The sequence below is a fragment of the Lycium barbarum genome, chromosome 4 (genome assembly GCF_019175385.1).
Source record: "Lycium barbarum isolate Lr01 chromosome 4, ASM1917538v2, whole genome shotgun sequence".
Taxonomy (NCBI): domain Eukaryota; kingdom Viridiplantae; phylum Streptophyta; class Magnoliopsida; order Solanales; family Solanaceae; genus Lycium; species Lycium barbarum.
This window is the reverse complement of record NC_083340.1, coordinates 143,957,960-143,982,892: the sequence shown is the minus strand read 5'-3', so window position 1 is coordinate 143,982,892 and position 24,933 is coordinate 143,957,960. Positions and strand designations below refer to the sequence as shown.

General features: G+C 35.1%; 1 long non-coding RNA gene and 1 other non-coding gene across 2 annotated transcripts; one reads left to right on the top strand and one right to left on the bottom strand.

The window, feature by feature from the left end:
- Positions 1–5,942: 5,942 nt before the first annotated feature.
- Positions 5,943–6,048, top strand: LOC132638953 (small nucleolar RNA R71). Its single transcript, XR_009582008.1, has one exon. It is a non-coding gene; the product is annotated as a small nucleolar RNA R71 (small nucleolar RNA).
- A 14,372-nt stretch (positions 6,049–20,420) lies between these two features.
- Positions 20,421–22,266, bottom strand: LOC132638771 (uncharacterized). Its single transcript, XR_009581882.1, has 3 exons — positions 21,846–22,266; positions 21,686–21,774; positions 20,421–21,026 (listed from the first exon to the last, which is right to left on the bottom strand). It is a non-coding gene; the product is annotated as an uncharacterized LOC132638771 (long non-coding RNA).
- Positions 22,267–24,933: the final 2,667 nt, after the last annotated feature.

Below are 24,933 nucleotides of genomic sequence, written 5' to 3'. Positions count from 1 at the left end.
TCAAGTTATTGGTGGGCAGACCAAAACTTCAAATATTGAAATTTAAAGTATGGAATGCCCTCCAACCCATTTGGGTTTTATTAACAATTACCCACGAGAATTAAAAGAAATTGAACATCTCTATCCCCTCACAAGATCATTAACCAAGGTAATTAAGCACTTAATTACACAAACCCAGCCTAAACAATCACTTACCACCAAGTTCAAATTCACAGATGTAAAAGAGAATGAGGAGTGTCAATCATACCTTTCAAAGATGAACCACAGAGCACTATAAGCACAGATTTTGAGAGAGCACAACTTGAATCACATACAATTTTAAACCTAGGGCAGAGGGGATACGAATGTTTGGTGAGATGAGTTTGTTGGTGGATGGGAGTTATGTATTTATGGTGGTTAGGAAGATGGAAGGTAATGGGTGATGGTGGGAATCGTGGGGATAAGGAGAGTTAAAGAGGGAGACGTGAAGATGGAGGGAGAATTAATGGAGGGAAGTCGATGGGGGTGACTGTTCTCTGCCCTTAGTTTAAAAAATGCTGGCCTTTATTATATTTCGATCGTGTCCCAGATATTAATTAATTTTTTTTTATTCTAAATACGGTCCGTAAACTCGTTTACGACCCGTATTTAGAGAGGTTGATGAGGGCAGAACAGTGCAATGTCTCATGTTAGTTTACGATTAGGTTTACAGACCGTATTGTTAAATACGATCCGTCCTCCATGGTCGTAAACTAGCATGTTACATTACAGTGCTCATTGTTTTGTAACATTGTTAAATACGCCTTGGTTTACGAGTCGTATTGTGAAATACGGTCCGTAAACTTCAGGCGTATTTTGCAATGTTGCGAAACAATGTCTTACAACTGAACTTACCTGCTTTTCAGCAGAATTTTTCTGTAATATATTGCTGCACCAAAACAACCATTACCCAATATGTAAAAAAAAAAAACAAAGAAAAATAAACATTACACTTGGGTTGCCTCCCAAGAAGCGCTTGATTTAACGTCGCGGTACGACGGTGGTGACCAATCACTCCTTATCTTGGTACACCAGATCATTGTTCGTTCCGAGGTGTTTCAACCTGTAGCGATCAACAATCCTATCCTCCGAAATCATTCTGTGATAGTGCTTCAATCTCTACCCATTCACTTTAAATGTCCGAGTACCATCTCCGGACCTACCACCTCAAACGGACCAGACCACCTGGATTTAATCTTACCCAATAGCAACTTCAGCCGAGAGTTAAACAGTAATACAGAGTCGCCCTTGTAGAACTCTCGCTTCAGAATCTTCTTGTCATGGTATTGCTTCATCCTTTCTTTATAAAGTGCTGCACTCTCATATGCCTGGTACCGAAACTCATCCATCTCATTTAGTTGGAATAACCTAAGCTTGGTCGCCTCCTCCCAATCCATATTCAATTTCTTCAACGCCCACATAGCTTTATGCTCTTGTTCAACCGGCAAGTGACAAGCTTTTCCGAATACAAGCTTGAAGGGTGAGGTCCCAATCGGAGTCTTGAAAGCAGTCCGGTATGCCCATAGAGCATCATCGAGCTTGCGGGCCCAATCAGTTCTATTTTCATTCACTGTTTTCGCTAGAATACTCTTGATCTCCCTATTGGACACTTCAACCTGTCCACTTGTCTGAGGGTGATAAGGCGTTGCCACCCTATGCTTTACACCATATTTTTCCATCAGTCCCGCGAAAGTTCTATTACAAAATGGGATCCACCATCGCTGATTATTGCCCTCGGAGTACCAAAACGGGTAAATATGTTCTTCTTAAGGAACCCCATAACACTCTTAACCTCATTATTAGGCAAAGCCACCGCTTCTACCTATTTTGACACATAATCCACAGCAACCAAGATGCATTTCATGCCACCTGAACTCACAAAGGGTCCCATAAAGTCAATCCCCCAGACATCAAACAGTTCTATCTCCATAACAAAATTCATAGGCATCTCTTGCCTTCTGCCGATATTCCCTTGCCTTTGGCATTGATCACAGGACCGCACCAATAAATTAGCATCATGAAAAATGGTCGGCCAGTAATAGCCGCACTCAAGTACCTTAGTTGCAGTTCGATTTCCGCTATGATGACCCCCAACAGGAGAGTCATGGCACGCCTTTAGAATTGCCATCACTTCACTTTTCGGGGCACAACGCCGAATGATGTTGTCAGCGCATGTCCGGAACAAATAAGGCTCGTCCCAATAGTACTACCGAACATCCCGCAAGAACTTCTTCTTTTGGCAGGCTTTGATCTCTTCTAGGATTATACCTATTACCAAATAATTGGCAATATCAGCATACCACGGTGCTACCTCCATTGATACCGCTAACACTCTTTCATCTGGAAAAGCGTCATCTATATCAAGCTCATCAGAAGGTCTCCCAGCTTCTTCAAGCCGAGAGAGATGGTCAGCCACCTGGTTTTCAGTGCCCTTGCGGTCCTTCACCTCAAAATCAAACTCCTGCAGCAATAGCACTCATCTGATCAGTCGCGACTTTGCTTCCTTCTTTGCCATGAGGTATCTCAAGGCTGCATGATCAGTATAAACCACAACTTTGGACCCCAACAAGTAGGCCCGAAATTTCTCGAAAGCAAACACAATGGCAAGCAGCTCTTGCTCCGTCACTGTGTAATTCATCTGTGCAGCATTCAGTGTTCTGCTAGCATAATAGATCGGGTGCATAATTTTATTGTGCCTATGCCCAAGCACAACACCTATTACAAAACCACTAGCATCACACATCAGTTCAAATGGCAGGGACCAGTCAGGACAAACAATAATAGGAGCAGTAGTGAGACGCTCTTTTAACTCCTCAAACGCCTTCTGGCACTTATCATCAAACACAAATTTAGCCTCTTTTTCAAGAAGCTTGCACAATGGATTGACAATTTTGGAGAAATCTTTGATGAAGCGCCTGTAGAACCCAGCATGTCCCAAGAAACATCGGACACCTTTGACTGAGATAGGTGGAGGAAGTTTTGCAATCACATCAATTTTTGCTTGATCGACCTAGATTCCCTTTTCAGAGATTTTGTGACCGAGGACGATTCCTTCCTTCACCATAAAATGACACTTCTCCCAGTTTAGCACCAGATTGGTCTCCTCACACCTTTTTAGCACTTAACCCAGATGGCCAAGACAATCTTCAAATGAATCACCCACCACAGAAAAGTCATCCATGAATACCTCCAAGAAATCCTCTACCATGTCAGAGAAGATTGACATCATGCACCTCTGAAAAGTGGTTGGTGTATTACACAAACCAAACGGCATCCGGCTGAATGCAAATGTCTCATAAGGACAAGTAAACGTGGTCTTCTCCTGATCCTCCAAAGCGATGTTGATCTGATTGTAGCCCGAATAACCATCAAGGAAACAATAGTAGGAACACTCTGCTAACCCATCAAGCATCTGATCAATGAAAGGCATAGGGAAATGGTCCTTGCAAGTGGCTGTATTGAGCTTGCGATAGTCCATGCAAACACTCCATCCGGTGATAGTTCTGGTCGGGATCAACTCATTCTTTGCGTTCGGCACAATAGTGATGCCGCCTTTCTTAGGAACACATTGGACTGGGCTCACCCATTTACTATCAGCAATTGGGTAAACCACGCCCGCATCCAGCCATTTGATGATCTCTTTCTTAACGACCTCTTGCATATTCTCGTTCAGTCACCTCTGATGCTCTACACTCGGTTTGCTACCTTCCTCTAACTGAATTTTGTGTTCACAGATACCAGACGGAATACCTCGAATGTCTGCTATGGTCCAACCAATAGCATGCCTATACTCCCTCAACACCTCCAAAAGCTGTAAAATCTGCTCCTCAGTCAACAGGGCTGAAACAATCACCGGTAATGTATTGTCCGGACCAAGGAACTCATATCTCAGATGTGATGGGAGCTGCTTAAGCTCCAACTTAGGTGGATAAATGATCGAAGGCATTGCTGGAGGAGTTGTTCTATTTTCCAGATCAAGATTCAGTTTCTTTGGGTGGTATGTGTATGAGCCCAACCCAACAAGTGAATTAATTGTCTCCACATAGCCTTCCATGTCTTCAGCATCGAAATTCATAAGAATACCAGCAAAAGCCTCACCCAAACTCTCTTATTCCATCTTGAACTCCACAACTTCATCAACAACATCGAATGAATCAATTACCGAAATACTCTTGTAAGCACTTCGTAACTTCATCCCTTTGCTAGCCTGAAAAGTCACTTCTTCATTGTTGACTCAGAACTTGATTTCATTTTTCTCCGAATCCATCAAAGCCCTCACTGTAGCAAGGAAAGGTCTCCCCAGAATGATAGGAATGTCTCGATCAACAGCACAGTCAAGAATCACAAAAGCAGCGGGCAACATAAAATCACCAACCCGCACAATTACATCATCAACCACCCCAACAGGTCTTTTGATAGACCTATCAGCCATCTGCAATCTCATTGTAGTCAGCCTTGGCATCCCCAAACCTGATTGTTTATTTATAGCAAGGGGCATCAAATTTATACTCGCCCCATTATCACACAAAGCACGAGCAAAATCATGGTGCCCAATAGAACAAGGAATGGTGAATGCCCCAGGATCTCCCCTTTTCTGCACAGTTGTAGTTGAAATGATGGAACTCACAGTGTGAGTCAAACTCACGGTTTCATGCTGCACCGTTTTCTTCTTGGTCAGTAGATCCTTCAAATATTTCGCAAAATCGGGCATCTCCTTGACAGCTTCCAAGAAGGGAAAATTCAGAGATAACTGCTTTAGCTGATCATAAAACTTTTCAAACTTAGCATTTTCCTTCTTCTTTACCAACCTCTGAGGAAAAGGAGGTTTAGATTTGAATAGCTGCATCAAAGGGCGGAGAGCCCCTTTTACAGCCTGCTTGCTTGTGTTATCAGCTTCCCTCACCATCTCTGGAATATCGGCAACCTTCTTGTCAGTAGGAATCTCATCAGCAATAATGGGTGCTTCACACTGCACCTCATCCTCTTCATCTATCAGCTCAAGATCAATCACCTTCTCAGCAGCCCCCTGTATTGTTTTACCACTTCTAGTAGTGATGGCAAACACACGATCTACACCGCCTCCCCCATTCTTGGGATTTGGGATAGTGTCACTTGGAAGTCTTCCCTTTTTCGGAGGGTGCTGCTCTCTAGAAATATCCCTCATCTGTGACTCAAGCTTTTGAATAGCCGCTGTATGGGAACCCACTGTTTCTGTCAGCCCAGATAAAGTCCTTTCAGACTTAGATTGATTTGCCAGAATCTTCTCAAGCATTGCTTCAACCTTCGAACTACCCTGATCTGTTGACTGCCCTTTTGGTGGTATATAAGGATTTGAACTCTTGTTCCCAAAGTTGTTGCTGTTGTTGTAGCTCCCTTGGTTCGCACCACTATAATTATTGTTGTAGTTCCCAAAGTTGTTGTAAGCGCCTTGACCTTGCTGAGGTCTCCATTGATTCTAATTCTGATAGCCACCTTGGTAATTCTGTCTTTGATAACCCCCGTGAGAGTTATTAACATAATTGGCATCTTCAACCTGCATAGGTGGCCCATCAAGGAACGGACCATCTTGAGCATGGTACATCCCTTTTGGAAAAACTGTATCATCCTCACAAACATTTACCTTCTTGATTTGAGATTCATCGAACTTCTTCGTCAGCAAGGAAATATTTGTTGTAAGTTCTGCCAATGTTTGTTGGGTGTCTTGATTCTCCTTCAATATATTCTGGATCATAGCACTACCATATGGTACTATATCAGCATTGTTTGAGTGTCAAGCCTGATTATGAGTTGTCAGCTTGTTAAGTATGGTGCTCACTCGTCGAAAGGTCTTGTTCATAAAACACCCATCAGCTGCATTGTTAGCTACTGACTGTGTCACTGGATCTAACCCTCGGTAGAACTTCTCCATCAGTATATTTTTCGGAAAACCATGATTCGGGCTCTTCTGCAAATACTCTTTGAACCTCTCCCAGGCTTCATATAGTTGTTCCCCCGGTCGCTGCTTGAATTCATATATCTTTTCGCGAATCTCAGCCTTCTTGCTAGGAGGGTACCACTTTGTAAGAAAAGCAGCTACCATCTCTGCCCATGAAGTAATCGAATTTCGGGGCAGCTTCTCGAACCATGTTCTTGCCTCTCTAGCTAAGGAATATTTGAATAACCTCAATCGAATAGCATCTTGTGGAACATTGTTCTAGATGTGATTAGCACACACATCCCCAAAATTCTGCAAATGACGTTGAGGGTCATTCTCGGTAGAGTTCCGAAAGTATCCCTCAAGTTTCAACAGCTGGTATAGAGATGAGTCAATTTTCACAGTAGCAGCTCCAACTCGAGGCTGAACAATAGCAGATGCATAGTACTCCTCTGGAACAAGATCCGCGAAAATATTTTCATCATCAGATTCATTCGCCAGATTGTTCAACCGATTCCCCTGATTACCAGCACGGTGATTTTGCTGATTTTGATTCATGTTCACCTGGTTTACACAGAGTAGCAAACAAGGTGTGATGGAATAAGCAAAAGACTTCAATCAAAGCAAACACTATTTAGTAATTTCAAAACCGTATTGCCCGGCAACGGCGCCAAAATTTGATACGCTCAAATTACACCTATTAATGGTATAACGCGGACGTTGTCAAATATAGTAACCCAACAAGGTTGGAGTCGAATCCCACAGGGAATATGGTGTGAAAAGGTTACTAAAGTCGTAGATGCTAAGTTCTAGGTCTAATGTCTTAATCCGATAATTTTGGTAAAAGTAGGTTTTTCTATAACTAATTGCTAAACTATTGCTTTGGTGGAAATTTATGGCAAAAGAAACTAAGGTTGTGTCCCCGCTAGATAGGGTGCATGATCATGGGTATTGATCTTGATATACTTATAATGGATCATTATGTGAGTGCACTTAATCTCTATGTGAATCTCTACTATTTTCCAATAAATAAAGATTATGTCTTTCTATGATTTTTCCAAATATAAGAAAGTAACCATGAAGAACGATTAATCATGCCAAGTAAATTCTTCTTATTCCTAAGTGAATTTATTAAACAAAGTTTAAAGCTTTGAGTTCTTGTTAATTATTCTTACCAACCCTAATTATTTCCCCAAATAAATCAAGGTTTATGGCTTTAATCAATGTTTCCAACCATTAATTATGAATGAAGAATACTAAAACCCTAATAATCCATTATGTGTATATCATTCACAAACCCAATCACAAAACACCCATCATTGGGTTCACAACCCTAGTAAGGGAATTTAGCTACTCATGACAAAGAACAAGAAATAAGAAATTGAAGAATTCATAAATTCTTACTTTGGAAGGAAAGAGGAATTGATAATACTTGAATTGATGTTTGAATCTTCAAAAACTAGAGAGAATTTAATGTTCTAAGTCAAGAGAGAAAAATATAATAACTGATAACTATTAAAACCCTATAATGACTATTTATAAGTTTTGGAAATATAAAAGTTACAGATTTGCACTTTGGTCCCGTCATTACAAAATACGGTCCGTAAATCACTTTACGGACCGTAAAGTGGTTTACGCCCAAGTCATCTTCTCAGTTGTGTGCAACTTCAACCTTCTGAAATACGGACCGTAAAGTGGTTTACGGTCCGTAAACTGCCTGGTCGTATTTCAACATCCAACAATTCAACTTTCTGCCAGATGCTCAACTGGTTAAATACGTGATGGAATACGGACCGTAAACTGAAATACGGTCCGTAAACTGAGCTCGTAAATCACCATCTTCTTAACATGCCTTTCTGGTTCTGTTATCCTTTAATACGACCATGGAATGCGGCCCGTATTGTAGAATACAGACCGTAAACTGCATTTGCGACCTGGTTCTGCACTTCAACTGTTATTATGCCGAATCTGTTCCGTTACCTGAAAAACACTAAAAAACCATGTAAAATCACATAGGCTTGCTTAAAAACAAGTAAAACTTATAGCCAAAAAGCATCGATTGTGGCGTAAAATCACGCCACATCAGCAATCAAAGTAGCAGTGCAATAAAGTTTTCAACCAAAGAGAATCAAGGTGGTGGTGCAACTTCTGCGCAGAGGAGTCATCCAGTGGTACTCATTTTTTCTTTCACTTTACTATATTTGCAGTATATTTTTCAAAGTAAAAATATTGAACTTTTATTTGTGTTTAGTATTACGTATTGTGTATTTACATATATATTTTTCACATAGTCATTTGTTAGTAGTGTCCCATTTGCTGTATCTATTTGTGCTATTTTTGTTATGATTGTGTTTATATATAATAGTAGTGCTATATTTGTTTTGGATTGATATTTTAATAGTCGTTTTTCATATATATTTTAATTGTATTTTGATTATTATGTTGAAGGTTAGTTATTCTGGTTTTTGTTGACTATATTTCAAATATATTTTTCATATATTTTATCTATATTTATATGAAACTTTTAACTTTTATAGCAGTGTTATATATGTGTATATGTGTATATGTGTATTTGTTTTACTGATGCCTTTAAATTTATTTGAACCATGTTTTTATTGTTTTAGGTTGAGGCAATTGGGTTGCCAATTAATGATCCGGTATCTGTTGTTGATGTGGATAAAGAAACCGGAGTTAAAAGTGATTAACAGATGGAGTGCCCATAACACCAATCCATTTAAAATTTGATGTAAGTACTGAAATGTGGCTTTTAAGTGCCAATCACATATCGTTTTAATAAGAAATAATTGAAAAACACCAGTCGTTTTTTGTTTGTTTTTTATTTCAGGAATCTCAGCAAACCGATGATATGGAGAATGTTAATGCTGAATTTACCGCATCAGAGGAAATGATAGCGGACTTGCTAGTCAACTGTCCTTTAGCATCTGTTATTCCTCTCGGTCCTCCTCCAATACCACGCGATGATCAAGCCGATTTGTCAAGTTTAAGGACCCCTCAGAATCCGGACGATAACCCGATAACGATCTCTCAGTGGATGATTACTGATTCTCAGATACCAATCCAACTTAGAGTACAACCAACAACTGAACAGCAAGTTGGAGTACAACCGATCGTTAGCCACAGTTCAAGTGATGAAACTGGACAACAAGTTCCTGTACAACCAAATGCGGGTCAAAGCTCAAGTGGTGAGACTGCACAACTTTCAAACCCTGAAAAACAAATCATTGTCCATCCAGGGGCTGCCCGAGAAAGGAAACCAAGCAAATACAACCTGTCCCCTTACTATCCCAATTTCAACTCAACGGGTTCTTCTGCCAAAAATATCAGTCCCTGCATTTATCAGAAAAAACACACATTTGTTGAACACCCTATCAATGCCCCGTTAGATACTTCGTTTCTTAAAGAATATCAAAAGTGGCTTGAGAAGGATCTGTTGAAATCGCACGACAAAAAGTAATTATTTTCACAACTTATTTTTTTAGTTTTCCAGAAATCAATTCTTAATAAACTTAACGTATGTTCTTTCCATTGTTGATATACAGGGAAACCAAAGGAAAATCATTACAGAAAGAACAAGGAAGGACTGGATCCTGCGGATGCCGAACTTCGGTTACATTTAGGCGTTACAGCCATATCCGACGAAAACTGGTTCTACTTTTTATCTATGGATGGGCAAATTTGGACCGATGAGGTTTGATGTCTTTCTACTTGTTATCTAAGCTTTTATGTTTTATAATAGAATTACAGTGTGATGTATCTAGAGTATATTTTTTACTATATTTGACATATATATATATAGATCACAATTTTGTACTTACATTAAGATTGTATTGTAATTTAAAAATATTTTCATCATTATATTGACACTATATTTAATATAGAGACATTAATTAATTAGTTGAGCATAATACTGATTAAGTATACAGAATTGTATTTTTGCTATATTTAAGAGTATATTTCACTATATTTAATATATATATATATATATATATATATATATAAGCAATAGTTTTATTGAACATAGTATTAATTATAGTCACTGAATTGATGTTTTTACAGCATATTGATGTTATTTTCTACTACCTACGCAAGAAGGGGAAGTATCACAATAACAACAATTATAGATTCACCACTTTTAGCTGTATTTTTCACACTTTAGTTGCTGAAATTTATACATCTTGGGAAAACCCTGATTCATCCACACGTGTCGCCAGTAAGGAAAATGAACTGTGTGAGTACATTAACGGGCACAGGCTGTTGGCTAATGTACCATGGTATACTGTTGACAACATACTAATTCATGTCAACGTAAAAGAGGAAAATCGCTGAATTTTGGTTGTGATATCATTCACTGACAGGTGTGCTCTCATCCTTTGAAAAAATCATTCTTTTTTCTACAAAATTTATATGTTTGTTTTTTTCGTATTTTTTCTTTTTACAAACAAGTGCATCTACGTATACAACTCATATAGCTGCAGGGCATGATGCTGTCTACAAATGACTGATTTCTATGAGAAGAAGGCGGATATAGATTTTGCCACACATCCTTCTTACAGAAACAGAGAACAGACCAACAACTTTGATATTGTGAATGTGAACCATCTCCCGCAACAAGCTCCCGCTAGCATGTAAGAATATCTTCCAATAAAAAACACAATAAATACATCTATTTTTTCTTGGGTTTGATCAGTAAATTTTTTGATCATTTTTTTTCAGGGATTGTGGTGTGTATGTGGCAGTCTTTGCTGAATACTTGAGCTCAAGTGAAGTCATCCCAACCGAATTCGATGCAAAGTTACTCCGTATGAGATACGGTGCCCTTTTATGCGACTATGCATGGGATAAGTCAAACAACAATGCATCAAGTGATAACGAGCAGCCTCCAAGACCAATTAGACCGGCAGTTGATTACGATGCAGTTGATAAAGAGGATCTTGATTAGGCCAGCAAGTCTTTTGTGTTTTAGATTTTCATGTTGAACAATAGCATAGTTGGTTGCGACTTTTGTTGCTATTTTTTCATTTTGGACATATCGTTTCATGTGCAATAATGTTTTTTAGGATGATTAATGTTGAACACCACCTTATGGTTTTTATATTGTTGTTTCTTTCAAGCATGTTATTTTTTCAATGCATAAATTCCATTTTCATTTTCTGTGAAATGTATTCATTTAACAAAGTAGTATATCTACCATTTAAATACAGTCGAAATATACAGAAAATATAACTTAGATATATTCCATAAGTCCATTTTTAATGTACAGTGTGTTAAAAAAGTTAAAATTTCATCTAAATACACTTCAAATATATGTAAAATATATATGAAATATAGTTAACAGTAAACCAGAATAAGTATTATCTACCAGATCAGACAAAATGCAACTAAAATATAGCCAAAATATATACGAAATACAACTATTAAAGCATAAATCCAAACAAAAGGTCAAATCAGTTTACATAGAGTAGACTTTCCAAATCCCATTAAACCACCAATATAGCATAACATCGAAAAACATCGGATGTTCAACCATGTGAAATACAATCATACTAGAATAATATGAATTCAAGATGAATTCATTTTTTATTTTTAACAGAAATTTAAAGTAGAATTGTCTTAACAAATAAAATCAAAATGGACTTATTTATTCTTCTTATTGAGCGGCGGATTATCACACGAACGCCTGTTATGACCAAGACGTCCATATTTACCGCAAGCATTCCTGCGTTTACCAATCATCAACTCCTATAATGGCTTGTCCCTCTTCTTTTTTGGCCTCCCAGGGGGTCTCTTATAGATCAGTGGCATAACAACTTCATCTGATATACTTTTAGGAACATTTCACTCGGTCTCATCGGGAAGAGGATCAACCGGCACATCATATGTGTCCACAACTGTTTCTGGCTTGAATAATTACGAACAATATGCATCAGCAGTCAAATTTTTATTCTTCAATACTGCCCATGCATGAGAACACGGTATCTCGTCCAGTTGGAACATCCTGCAGGTGCAAGTTTTCTTCTTCAAATCGATTATGAAACGCCTCGGTCCATCATTCACTGTGTAAATATATTCAGTTGACGCTTCAACCTGAGAACTATTTAACCAATAAACAAGCATTAACCTGAGCTGTTTTACCATATTGGGAATATAGATAAATATAGATTAGATATAGTAAAATATAGATTAAAATTTTGTGTTGCAAACAAAGATACCCTCATTCGTATTGATTTGTACTCGTTGATCGACAACATCTCTTGATACCGCCTCATCAGTGTTGTGAATGTGTAGGTACCATTTTTTCTATTTGTGCAATTCCATCTACCAAACATCTTCCTCACTTCTTCAAGGAAATCAAAAATATGTAACTCTTTTGCAGCAACCAGTTTTCCATTAATACATTCGGCTATATTCGAAGTCATTGTCCATCCTCTGTTAACAGGTGAATAAAGCCTAGACCATTTATCCCTCCCAGCATCTTCTAGGTATCGTTTTACCCGAATATCAACATTCCCAATCTTCTCCATCAATTTATCGAACTCATCCTGGCTGTATGCCTTCGCTAGTGAATAAAATATAGGACTCAACACCTCACTGTTTGTTGTGTATTGCTTTGTCACATTTTTCCACAAATGCCATTTACAAGCCAAATGAGGAACAGTAGGATACACCTTAGAAACTGCGTGTATTATGCTTTCATGTCTGTCGGACACGACACACATATTTTGCCTAACACCATAAGCTTGCTTAAACAGTTCAAAGAACCACGTCCAGGACTTATTATTCTCAGAATCTATCACATCATACGCTAGTGGTAGGATATTACCTACACAAATCAGTATATATTTATAATATATTCAACACATATTTTAACTGAATTTGATCTCACACTGTGTTTTTAGCAACATTATTTATAAAACAACAGTATATATTTACAATATATTCACCACATATTTACAGTGTATTTCAGCATATGTTATTCACAAATTAACACCAGCAATATATCCAGAGTATGCTTTTAGCAGCTTTATTTGAAAATCAATAACATATTGTTGTATTTATAAAAAAAAAACATTCATAGAATAGAATTACACATACCTGCTCCATCCAAAGTACTTGCCGACACAAATGTACCATTATACGTTGATTTAGGGTGTGCACCATCCACTACAACTATTGGTCTACAATACTCGAATCCCTTTATGAATGCTTTGAGTGCTACAAACAAATACATAAACTCATTTTCTGGTGATTTGTGCATTTTAACAAGCGATCCAGGATACGTTTTATCAAGGATGTATATATATGCCGACAACTTTTTGTATGAATCAGCTGGGTCACCTCTGAAATCTTTTATAGCCTTCTCTCTAGCTCTCCATGCCATCATATAAGAAACATTTACGCCGAATTCATTTTTGACATCGTCTATTATATCCCCAGGTGTGACCTTCCTTTTATGGTTAGTTATTTTTGCCTTGACAGCCGCTTCTCCAATAAACCAACTTGTTGCTTGTCTTTGTGAATACACCTTGTCCTTCAACAGACATGTATGTTCGTCATCGAAAAATCTAACCCTGAACATTTCAGAATCCCCAATTCTCGATGCTCTGAACTTCCATTTACATTCCGGCGACTAACATGCCAGAGTATAGCTACATAATACAATGCAAATAGTACATACTAAATCAATTAAATACAGTAGAAATATACAAAACATATATCAGAAATATATTGCATCAAACATTTTTTAATAAACAGTATGATAAAGAAGTTAACAAATCATCTCAATATAGTACAAATATAACAAAAATACATCTGCACTTTCAGTTACCAGAATACATTTAGAAAGTCATACCTTATAGCATTCGATCTCTCTGTTTTGAAATTGAATCTTTCACGAATTGCATATTTCGTCATCACAATTTTCAAAGTTTCCTTATCCTGGTAGATTTGATCGATAAAAACTCCTTTCGCTTCTGGTTTCGAAATTACCAAATTGTTATCATTCTCAAACAAAACAACAACCTTTCCTGTGGAATCACAAACTTCAATACCATCCCGATTCTCGCTATATCCAATTTGCAACACATCATCTCTAATAATACGATTACCAGTTGCAGCATCCTCAACATCAAAATCATGAATACTAACGCACATTGGATACATCCCCAAAACTCTGTTTTCTTTCTTAAGCTCAACGTATACACGAACTCCCATATCATTGTGTATTTCAATTGGTTGAAAATCGCCTTCAACGGTATATTTTATTGAAATAGTTTTTCTGACAGTATCCACGCCTAATTGATTTGTAATCGTAGAAACTAACTCATCGTAATTACAATTATCAGTGAGTACAACAACATCGATTTTGTAATTCACAAAACAATTCTGATCGTTCCAAAAACCAGAATGACGGATCAACGCAGTTACGTTTGTCATTATCCTGTTGTTTTCGAATAAAGTAATGTGTTATATTCAATTTAGCTGAAACAATAATATTTTGAATCTATGAATCTGAGTTTTCGTATATTCAAAATTTCATAAAAGACGAAAAAATAAAAAGGTTGCAGTGAAAACATTGTTACCTCAATTATGAACTCAACTTGAATTCAATATTTCACCAGATGAAATCAAATATATATTCGTCGTTGTAATCGAGCTCTGTTCACTGGTTTGATATTGTTATTTTTCAAAGATTTTTGATGAACTAGTTTTTGAACCTTTTTATTTTTAGTTAAAAATATGAATGTACTTTTTTGAATTCAAATTTTTTTGAATTTGTTAGCTGTTTGAATGCGATATGGGATCAGATATGGAATGGGAGGATATTTGCGTGAATCAGGGAAAAATAAAACTTATTATAATTTAAATTGGAGCAGATTTTGTTTCCATAAATATAGCACTTTCAGTTAGCCCAGCGTGTGTATTTCCGTTATATTTATACTATATTTTAGTACACCCGTCTACTAGCTACGAATTGTAAATATAGAACATGTAGTTATAGGTTGTTAAAAGAAGTTAAAAGGTAGTTGTTTGTGAAAATTTACTTGGCATAGGCTCCATTATTACCTATTTATGGAACATAACTAAACTTTTCAATATATTAAAGAGGGGCTATATTTGCAACCAGATTGCCAGCCCAAAATCTCTGAATATATCTTTGTCTCTGTTTGAAACTGTTACAAAAGCAGAGTATTTATGAAGCCTAATATTGAGTTTAGATCCCTTTGGTTTAGCTAGGGAAGAATGATAGCGGACATGTGACTTTTCAGTTTTGTAATTGAAAACCGGAAAAGGGCCAAATATACCCCTATACTATTGGAAAAGGCTCAAATATATCCCTCATTATACTTTAGGTTTAAATATACCTCTGCAATTATACTATTGGTTCAAATATACCCTTCCTCCGTTAAAGTTGTCCAAAGTGGACATTGTATCCTATGTGACACTGATATTTATGAGGTGGATGTCACGTGTTATTGCCACCTCATACCCCTAACCCATTTTACTCCTCCCCTCTTCCACCACTAAAATTTTCTCTCCCTCCACCATCATTGCCACCATTACCAACTAATTGTGGAACTGAACTGGTGGTAATTGGTAAACCTTTTTTACAGCTAATTGTTTTGAGTTGGGTTGTCTTATTGAGTTTTTGGCATATGTAAGTTTCAACAATTACATTAGGTGAAAAAATTAGTGGTTGTTATTGTTCGTGATTATACTGGTTCTGAGGATGGCTTGGAATCTCTTGGCGAGTACTCTAACGTTGTGCTTCCCTCTTTGTCTCGCCTTCTTGGTGAAAAAATGGTGGCAGTATCTTCTAAATTTTGTGTGATTACTTCAAATAAAGTTTCACATTATATAGGTGCTTGAGACAAGAAAAGCTAAACAGATTACTCCCTTTTGTTCAGAGTTATACGTAACACTTTAACTTGTTGGGATTGGAGGTGGGATTGAAGGATAATATGGCGGTAATGGTGGTGGAGGGGATGAAATTTTTAGTAGTGGAAGAAGGGAGGACTAAAATGGGTTAGGGGTTATGAGGTGGCAATGACGTGTGGCATCCACCTCATCAGTATCATTGCCACATAGGATAGAATGTCCAAGGTGAAAAACTTTAACGAAGGAGGGTATGTTTGAACCAATAGTATAACGGCAGGGGTATATTTAGACCCAAAGTATAACGGCAGGGGTATATTTAGACCCAAAGTATAACGAGGGGTATATCTAGCCCTTTTTCAATAATACAGAGGTATATTTGGCCCTTTTCTAATTAAAAAATAATTACTATCATAGAGTTTAAAATTTCACAGATGAATTTTTTTAAGGCGATATACTAAAACTTCACTTGTAGAATTTTGAATTTCATGATAAAATTATACAGGCTGAAAGTGGATATTTGGTGAATTTTATACTGAATTAAGCTAACTTAGGGATGTGGTGTATATATACCCTTGTCATTACAAAATGGTGCAAATATACCCTTTTTGCTGACGGAATTTTTTTTTAAAAAAATCATTTAGCTTATTTTTTAATTAAAAAAAAAGTCTACCCATTTTTTCAGTACACATATTTTTCTAAAGTCACATGGTAATTTTTTTTTCTAGTGGGTCGGGCCTGGTTCGGTTAGAATTTTTTTAAAAATGAACCAAACCTAACACACCAGTTAAAAAAAAAAATTAACATGTGGCTTTAGAAAAATATGTAACTCGAAAAAATGGGTAGACTTTTTTTAAAGCCACGCTACATTTTTTTTAATTAAAAATAAGCTAAATGATTTTAAAAAAAAAAAAATCCATCAGCGAAAAGAGTATATTTGCACCATTGTGTAATGGCAGGTAGGGGTGTACATGGACCGGGTTGGTTCGGATTTTTTAAACACCAAACCAAACCAATTGCGTCGGGTTTTTAAATTTATACACCAAACCAAACCAATAAAATTCGGGTTTTTCCAACCTCGGGTTTTTCGGGTTTTTTCCCGGAATAGTCTTGATATAAAACTTAACTTTTACTTCAAATATTTCTTTAGTCCTAGTAAGATACAACTATATAATTAAGGTGTTTCTTAAGAAAAAACACACAAAATGTGAGAAGAGTGATGACATTGTATTAAAATATTCAACAAAAGCTAATAAAATCGGTTAAAATAAATGTTGCTAATTAACAAGCCATAAAGAAAATGACCGTAATCTAAAAATACTAAGTCATGCTAAAATAAGTACGGCTAATAAGTATGAATTACATGACAAAGAAAAAAACTTAAGATATGTATTTTCACTCTCTTAATCAATTATGCAAAACTAAAGAATAGATATCCAACATTATTGTCATTCCTAGTGGTGAATTGAATTTCTTTTGTTAGCACTAGTGTTGAGTTGGTTTGGTTTGGACTTTATTTGAGTTACCAACATCCATAGGATATAAAACTTATTGATATCCAAATTCTAAGTTCAAGCATGAATAATATGATAATAGATGAAAAACTACGAAAAAGTTTTAAGAAATATTTATATATTACATTACAAATAAATATTTTTATGTATAAAATATTATAAAAATTGAATACATGTAATGTCAGGTTGGTTTGGTTCGGTTTGACTTTTTTTAGTTAAAACCAAACCAAACCAAACCAATTATGGTCGGGTTTTTTTTCAACACCAAACCAAGTCAAACCAAACCATTAGTCAGGTTTTTTTCTCGGTTTGACTCGGTTTATCGATTTGGTGCGGTTTGTCGGTTTACTTTGTACACCCCTAATGGTAGGGGTATATTTGCATCATTTTGTAACGACAAGAGTATATTTGCACCATTTTGTAACGGTAGGGGTATAAATGCACCACTTTTTTAACGAGTGATATATATGCTCTAAATCGCAAAGTTGAAGGGTATAATTGCACCTTTCATTAGAATATCTTTATCAGAGATTGTGTGTTCGAATTTTGAGAGTCAAGAACCTTTATCTCTAGCGGACCACCTGGCTTGAATTCAAATTGGTCTAGTTGAGTTTCTCACACACATAAACGGATTTAGAATTTAAATTTGATGAGTTCAAAATTTTAGTATTTGTTAATTTTAAGCGATTTCACAAGTATATATTTATGTTTCGTGTCTATTGAATCGATTGATTATATACTCTATCCGCCTACGCAAATATCATATGGATAAACTTTTTCAAAAAAAAAAAATTAAAAAAAATGGGTAGTATGCTACAAGTGAACAACATTAAACTAATGAAGTATCAATCCCAGCATACAAAATTAACGAAAGCAAAGTAATAAAGCCGATGTTTTACAAATGAATAACAACCACATCGAAAATTGAGAATTGTTAAGTGATGACTGATGTGACTTAAGGTATTTTCTAGGTAAGTATGCAAATTTTATTTCAAAAAAATCGGAAGAATATGTGTTAATAATGGCGAAATTAGAAATCGTAATAAGGGAATTCAAAAACAATGCAAACCTGCTCAGTAAGTCAACACTCTTAACTATTAAAAAAATTCAACAACTTATAAATATACAAAAAAGTTTGTTTTTACTCAAATCCGGATAATTTTCGAAAGAAGAGATTCAATTGAAACCTTTTCAACACACCTACTTCTGCCACAAAATTCAAACCGAAAATTATATAGTTTGAGAATCGTTCTCTGATGTATGAGGCTTTGCCACATAAAATGGAATTGAGGTAGTAATATTCTTGATTACAGTACTTTTAACATTCTCCAAATACTTTTAGTAACAAAAATAATGACTTATAATATTTTTTGGGTAAAATTTAAATGTGTGATTTACGAGCTTGAAAAATCCACGACCAGGCCTTCCAAGAGTTGGGCCTCGGGAGGTTGTGTACAGCCTAATGTAACTTTGGGCCTAAAAGTAGCCTAAAGATGTCCAATTTAAAATGGGGATCCTTTCGTTTAAGTCCCTTCGGCCAAACTTAATTACCGGCAGTAACCCAAATATACAAAATCTATACAATGATATGTATATTATACATATAGTATACATGTACTATACATATAGTATAGTATATTTAAGTATAAATATATAAAACTTTTACATTTGCTGGTTATTTTGTAAACTAGATCACTCAAAAATATTGAGTTGTAATCAATATCCCTTTAAAAAGACTATTGGGCCTTAATCCATTTCATCGTCCCAATTTAAAATAACAGCGAAGGTAAGTCAAATGCGCTAATAAGGAAAAGTTTTTTATTAGTAGTTGAATTCTTAAGTCAACACACATCATGTTGATCTCTACTGCTCCCCCAAAACGATTATGTCTCATATTCCCATTGGTCGATTTGCTAGTCAGAACCTTTGTTCAATTAAATCTTGAATCAGATTCTTGAAATTAATTATTCGTATTGGGAGTCCATTTGTCGTACCATTTACAATAAGTCCTTCCTGTTCTTTCTTTTTCTTTAGTCTTTAGGTATCTAATGCCCAAGCAAATACACTAAAAGCTGTTGATAACCTGATGGCTCTTGTGTCAGAAGCAAGATCATTGAGACAACACATATATAGTTTATTTAAGTACATTGACAAATATATGTACTTCTTTAATAAAAATATAGGGGGAAAAATAGTTAAATGAAGTAGGTCTGATTTGAGGATCAAATAAGGAAAGCTAGTGCAGAGTAGAGAGTGGAGCAAATGTAATAAATTAGTATTAAAAGATTAATCTTTGTTAAAAATTGGCCTAGGTGTACGCGGATCATCTCTAACCACTTATTAATATACTATTTTAACTTAGTATTATAAGTAAACAGCATTACGTAAAGCCTAAACACATGGTTCCCATTTTCCAGCCGACAATCACCTTCATTGCCTCATTACAATTATTTGGTGACACGTATCACTTACTCTTTTGGCGTTTAACTCTACTTTTATCCCCATACCACATATTTTAAGACTATTTATTCTGGCCACTCAATTTGAAACTCGTAATGTCTTCACCCGTTAAAAAACGTAATGTGTCATCTCTCAAATGGCAAGAAGTCTATTTATCTTTTTTCTCTTTTTTTTTTACATTTTTCTCATTTTTTCCATTTATGTGCCACAATAAAAAACAATGTACTCCTTTAACTCTCTTACTAATATCTTAATAATTATATTAAATTAAATGTGATACATTTACACTTTCTATAACACTTAAAAGAAAGACGTTTAGATTCATTTTACTAGTGAATTTACCCGCTCTTCGCGCGGTCACGGAACTAATTGAAATTTAGAAAATAATATTTTTCGAATACTTGATTAGGAAAATTAACTAAAGTATGCTTTTGAAAAACTAAAAACATCTTTCATTCATTTCTCAAAGAAATAAAAATACAAGCTCGGAACTTTGCAAAACTTGATATATAAAAATCTAAGGCTAAAGGATGGATGAAAAATATTTAAGAAATAAGTAAATTGTAGGGGAAGCGAAAAATTGAACATACAAAGAATTTAACCATTGAATTTGAAATAAATCATTAACAGAAATTTAAGATTCAATGCCCTAAAAATTAAAGAAGAAAGTCACTTGGGGAACTCTAGATTTATATTATGAACCTATAATTTCATGAAGCATTATTTAACTTCGACATATAACTCACTTCTTTTCACCACTAAGAGCATTCCGATCATTTTACGAAGAATGTACATCGGACATATCTTTAAGCTTCTTCTCTATATGTTCTCTTTTGATTGCCTTGTATTGTTTAAGAGTATGGTTGTCCAATTTCGTGCCATTATGTCTTATCTCTTAGGTTATAAAGCATTGCAAAAGTCGTTCGATTCAAGACAAAATTTGCATAAGAACCTTTATACGAGACAGCAAGAGAGTTATTTCATCGAGATGAATTAGATAAGATGTTAATATGCAACTGCTATATTCACACTTCAACAGTCTTGATCCCCTTATATATAAATCCACAAAGAGTATGTAAAAAGATTATGGGAACTGCGAAAAGTATTTACGTCAACCATCTAGAATAAAGATTCATACAACCTTGTATTTGTGCCTCGCAACGTTACTACAGTGACTTGATCCTTTATACTGTTGGAGACGCAATGGTTGAAAAGATTGATAAATTCTGGCATACAACAGCACATGAGTGAAAAGTGCAATTTAGGGACAAACTTTGTCTTCTTAAGTAGCGAGGGACACTAATTCACCGATTATTTTTTACAAAATATGTATGCATAAATAATATTTTCATTGAGGCTATTAATTATGGATAAATTCAAAAAATTGGAAACTCATCAAATTTGTGTTTTTTGATAGAGTATATTTCACATAATCCCATAAACCTTCAAGGTTTGGGAAACAATATACCCCTTACACTTTTTGAGTGAGACCGTTAACCTTCTTGAACAACATTTTTGGTGAGCTTTAAAAATCTAATACAAGAAAAAAAGGGTTTAACTAATATGATTTAAATTATATTTTTTGATATGATATCATTATAGTAATTTATGGACAGTATTTTGTTAAAAGGATCAAGATAATAAAAATGTCAAGAAATGTTGAAAGAAAACAAAGTTATCCTATCACCTTACTGCATTCATGGGTACACATTACACAAGTATTACACAAGTATAAGTTAAACACACAATAATTAACTTTCTTCTGTATATGCTTCTGAAGTAACCAGAAGTACAAGGTTGTACAGTAGCTTTCTTTGTAAGATAACACTACGAAAAATTAAGCTTGTAGTTTAACCAGTATATAAGAGTGGATGAGGAGACATACCAACAAAGTGTTCATGGCCGCAAGCAAATGGGCTTAAGAGTCCTAAAGACAGGAACATTTAGATGAAATTAACCGTCAATATTGGATCCCTGCAGAGATACAAAACAATCTCATCACACAAACCTACAAAGGAAAAACAGATGGAATATTATTTACAAACCTATAGATGGTGATTGGTGACCCTTCATTATCCGTTACAACTATTCATTTCCTTCCTTAATTAAAACAATAAATAATTAAACTTTTATAAGAAAGGAGAAAAGAACCTAAAAATAGGAAGGAAAACATAACCTATTATCAAATGAAATGTAATGTTAATTTATAAGAAATTTTTGGATCTCACATTTCGGACTGTAGAAAAGATTACATTTATATCCAAAAACTCAAACCTCTCAATTTTCATCATTAAAACATGCTTATGCGTAGAGTTGTAATTGATGAGGGGATAGGAAAGGGTGGATTAATAATAAATGGTGATAGTTTTACTTTAATTAGCATTATAGTTATAATTTAATTAGCATTAAGTTCATGTTACGTGGGGTGATACATGGGTTTGTCTGACTTGATGACTAATACGTGGCCTTTAGTTCATCATTTATTCTGTGTGGCTTTTCTAAGCAATTTAGTTAGTAGATTAGGAATAAGAAAATCCAAAAAATGGAGATAAAAGATAAATGTCAATGGAGGTCATATAGAGGTGCCACATCACCTTGTCTATTCCTAGCTTTATATTATATATAGATTGTCATAAAACATCTGATATTTATTACCCTAACCTTTCTCATTCTTTATAATTTACTCTCATTATTTTTTCAATTTCGTGCTCTTTTATAAATTCAAGGCAGAACGTGTAAAGACCACTAATTAAACTGAATAATTAGTTCATATTAATGTGTATGCCTTTTCATCTTCATCATTTGTTGTTTCCCTATTTTATTACTTCATGTGTTATCTCCGTGCTTCTTTAGATTTGCACTACAGAAAAATATAGGGTGAGTAAATCATTAGTTTTATTTTTCTTCTTATTTCAGGATGGAATTCTCTATTTTAGTGGTGCCAAGATATATTTTGGGAAGAGCAATTTATTTATTTAGATTCTCAGGTAATTTCTTAAAAGATAAGATGTACATAGTAGTAACTTTTTTCCTCGTGGCTTTGATTTTCAGACCCTACTAAAAAATAGAAATTAGCAATGGACGAATTTTATTGCTAAACAGCAAAATCAGTTGGTAATCTTATTTAGTGATGGATTAGCACTATGAGCAATTTAATGACGAATTAGCAACGAAATTTACAATGAATTTCAATTTTTTTTTATAGTGAAATATGAACAAATGGGCCGGGGGAAATGATTGCATGGGAAGCTCATGAGAAGAAGATGCAAGCATTTTATTCCTATCGAGCAAAGGAGAATTATCCCATTTAAAATAATATTACGAATTTTTTTTTGCAATTGAAGTTTGGACTTCTCGTACTTCTCTTATTATATTCTTTTCGATATAGTTCTCTGTTTACTAGAAAAAATACTTTTCATTTACCCGCCATTGTGAATGATTTCCTTGCTAATGAAGATGTTTGTATTTCATTTATCTTCTCAATATACAACGTAGATAACAACATTAATTTAATTTTCTTATTTGTAGTTTTAAGATGAGGTTATGTAATTTAAAGTTTAATTTAGGTTATTTGTTTTTCTAATACTCCTTTTGGATCTTTCTATGTTAGACAAACGTTAAATACACTTCATTTTATATATAATTAACTTTATTACATCTTTAGAAGCATTTTCTCTAGAAAAATAGCACTTAACCTGTATGTATGTTGTTTTATAAGCGTTTCCTATCTCAAAGCAGCCTGTAAATTTTTTATAAAGAATTCATGGATATTTTTGCAACCGCGCAAAGCGCGGATAAAATTACTATGTTAATTATATATTGTTACCTCAATCTAGCATTTTACAATGTAAACCAATGTGGTAATTGTGTATGTATCACCTACAAGGATGGTAGCAGAATAACAAGTAGTGATTCATCTTTAATCAGGGGTTTTGAATTTGAGCATTGTTGAGTACAGAGTTTTCTTTGCCAGCGGTCATTTTAACCTTCTATGTGGAATTTTCCAGCCCAAATCTATTTAATCAGGTCCCAATACAAATATTGACCAACAACAACAAGATAACCAGTGTAATCCCACAAGTCAGGTTTGGAGAGAGTGGTGTGTACGCAGACCTTTACCTTATCTTGTGGAGGTAGAGAGGTTGTTCCGAAAGACCCTTGCCTCAAGTAAAGCATATCAAAACAGGTTTGGAAAGGGAATACAGTGGTGAAGAAGCAATTTTGAAAATAATGAGAAAGGAACAATATCGACAACAAATAATATTATGATAACTAAAGCAAATGAAACATGTAATAATAAAATCAAAGAATAAGATAAAAGGAAAATAATAACAATAATACAGATACTGACCACCGGATTAAAAAAATGAACGTATCACTTTGCGATCCAAACCACAACAATGGACGGGGTCCTTGGTTTTACAATACATGAGTAAGCTAGTTGATCATAATTGGATCACAATACATGGCCATTCTAAATAGGGCATTTCACACATACATGGACGAGTATCATTCAAAGAACTTTAAAATCAGATATATAGGTCTGAAGCTAAGCTTTAACAAGATCAACTTCGAACACGTATGTCTAAAGTTTCAAATTTTAAATTTGAGATTTTCAACTTCAATTTCACATATCCGAAATTGATTATAACTTGACTAAACATTAAATACTTTGTAAGTCTCAATTATGCATGTCTTAAATAGCCGTCCTCCAAGCAGTTACCCAATGACCTTAAAGATTGATAGTCTCGAACTTTTGACCTACGCTTGCTCCGTGAATAAACCTTCAAAGTCAAAAATCAAAACCTTTTAAACTTGAAATTTTGTCCTTGACAAACGGGGTCAAAAATACAAGACAATCCACTTTGAAGGTTACTCTTGTGAATCACATAATTATGTCCCCATTTGTCTACTAAATTCGTTTGCACACACCGACTCAAACAATACTATTTAAATAAAGAAAAAGTAGTTGACACTTAACGTTTATACTAAATAATAATCACATGATACATTTGCTTTTTACAGTAAGTATTGATCAGTATTTTATGACCTCGTTTTTATCATTTTACCATGTAAACAAATTTGCTAAGTCACTTTGCAATACAAACCACAATGATAATGATTTCACTTTTG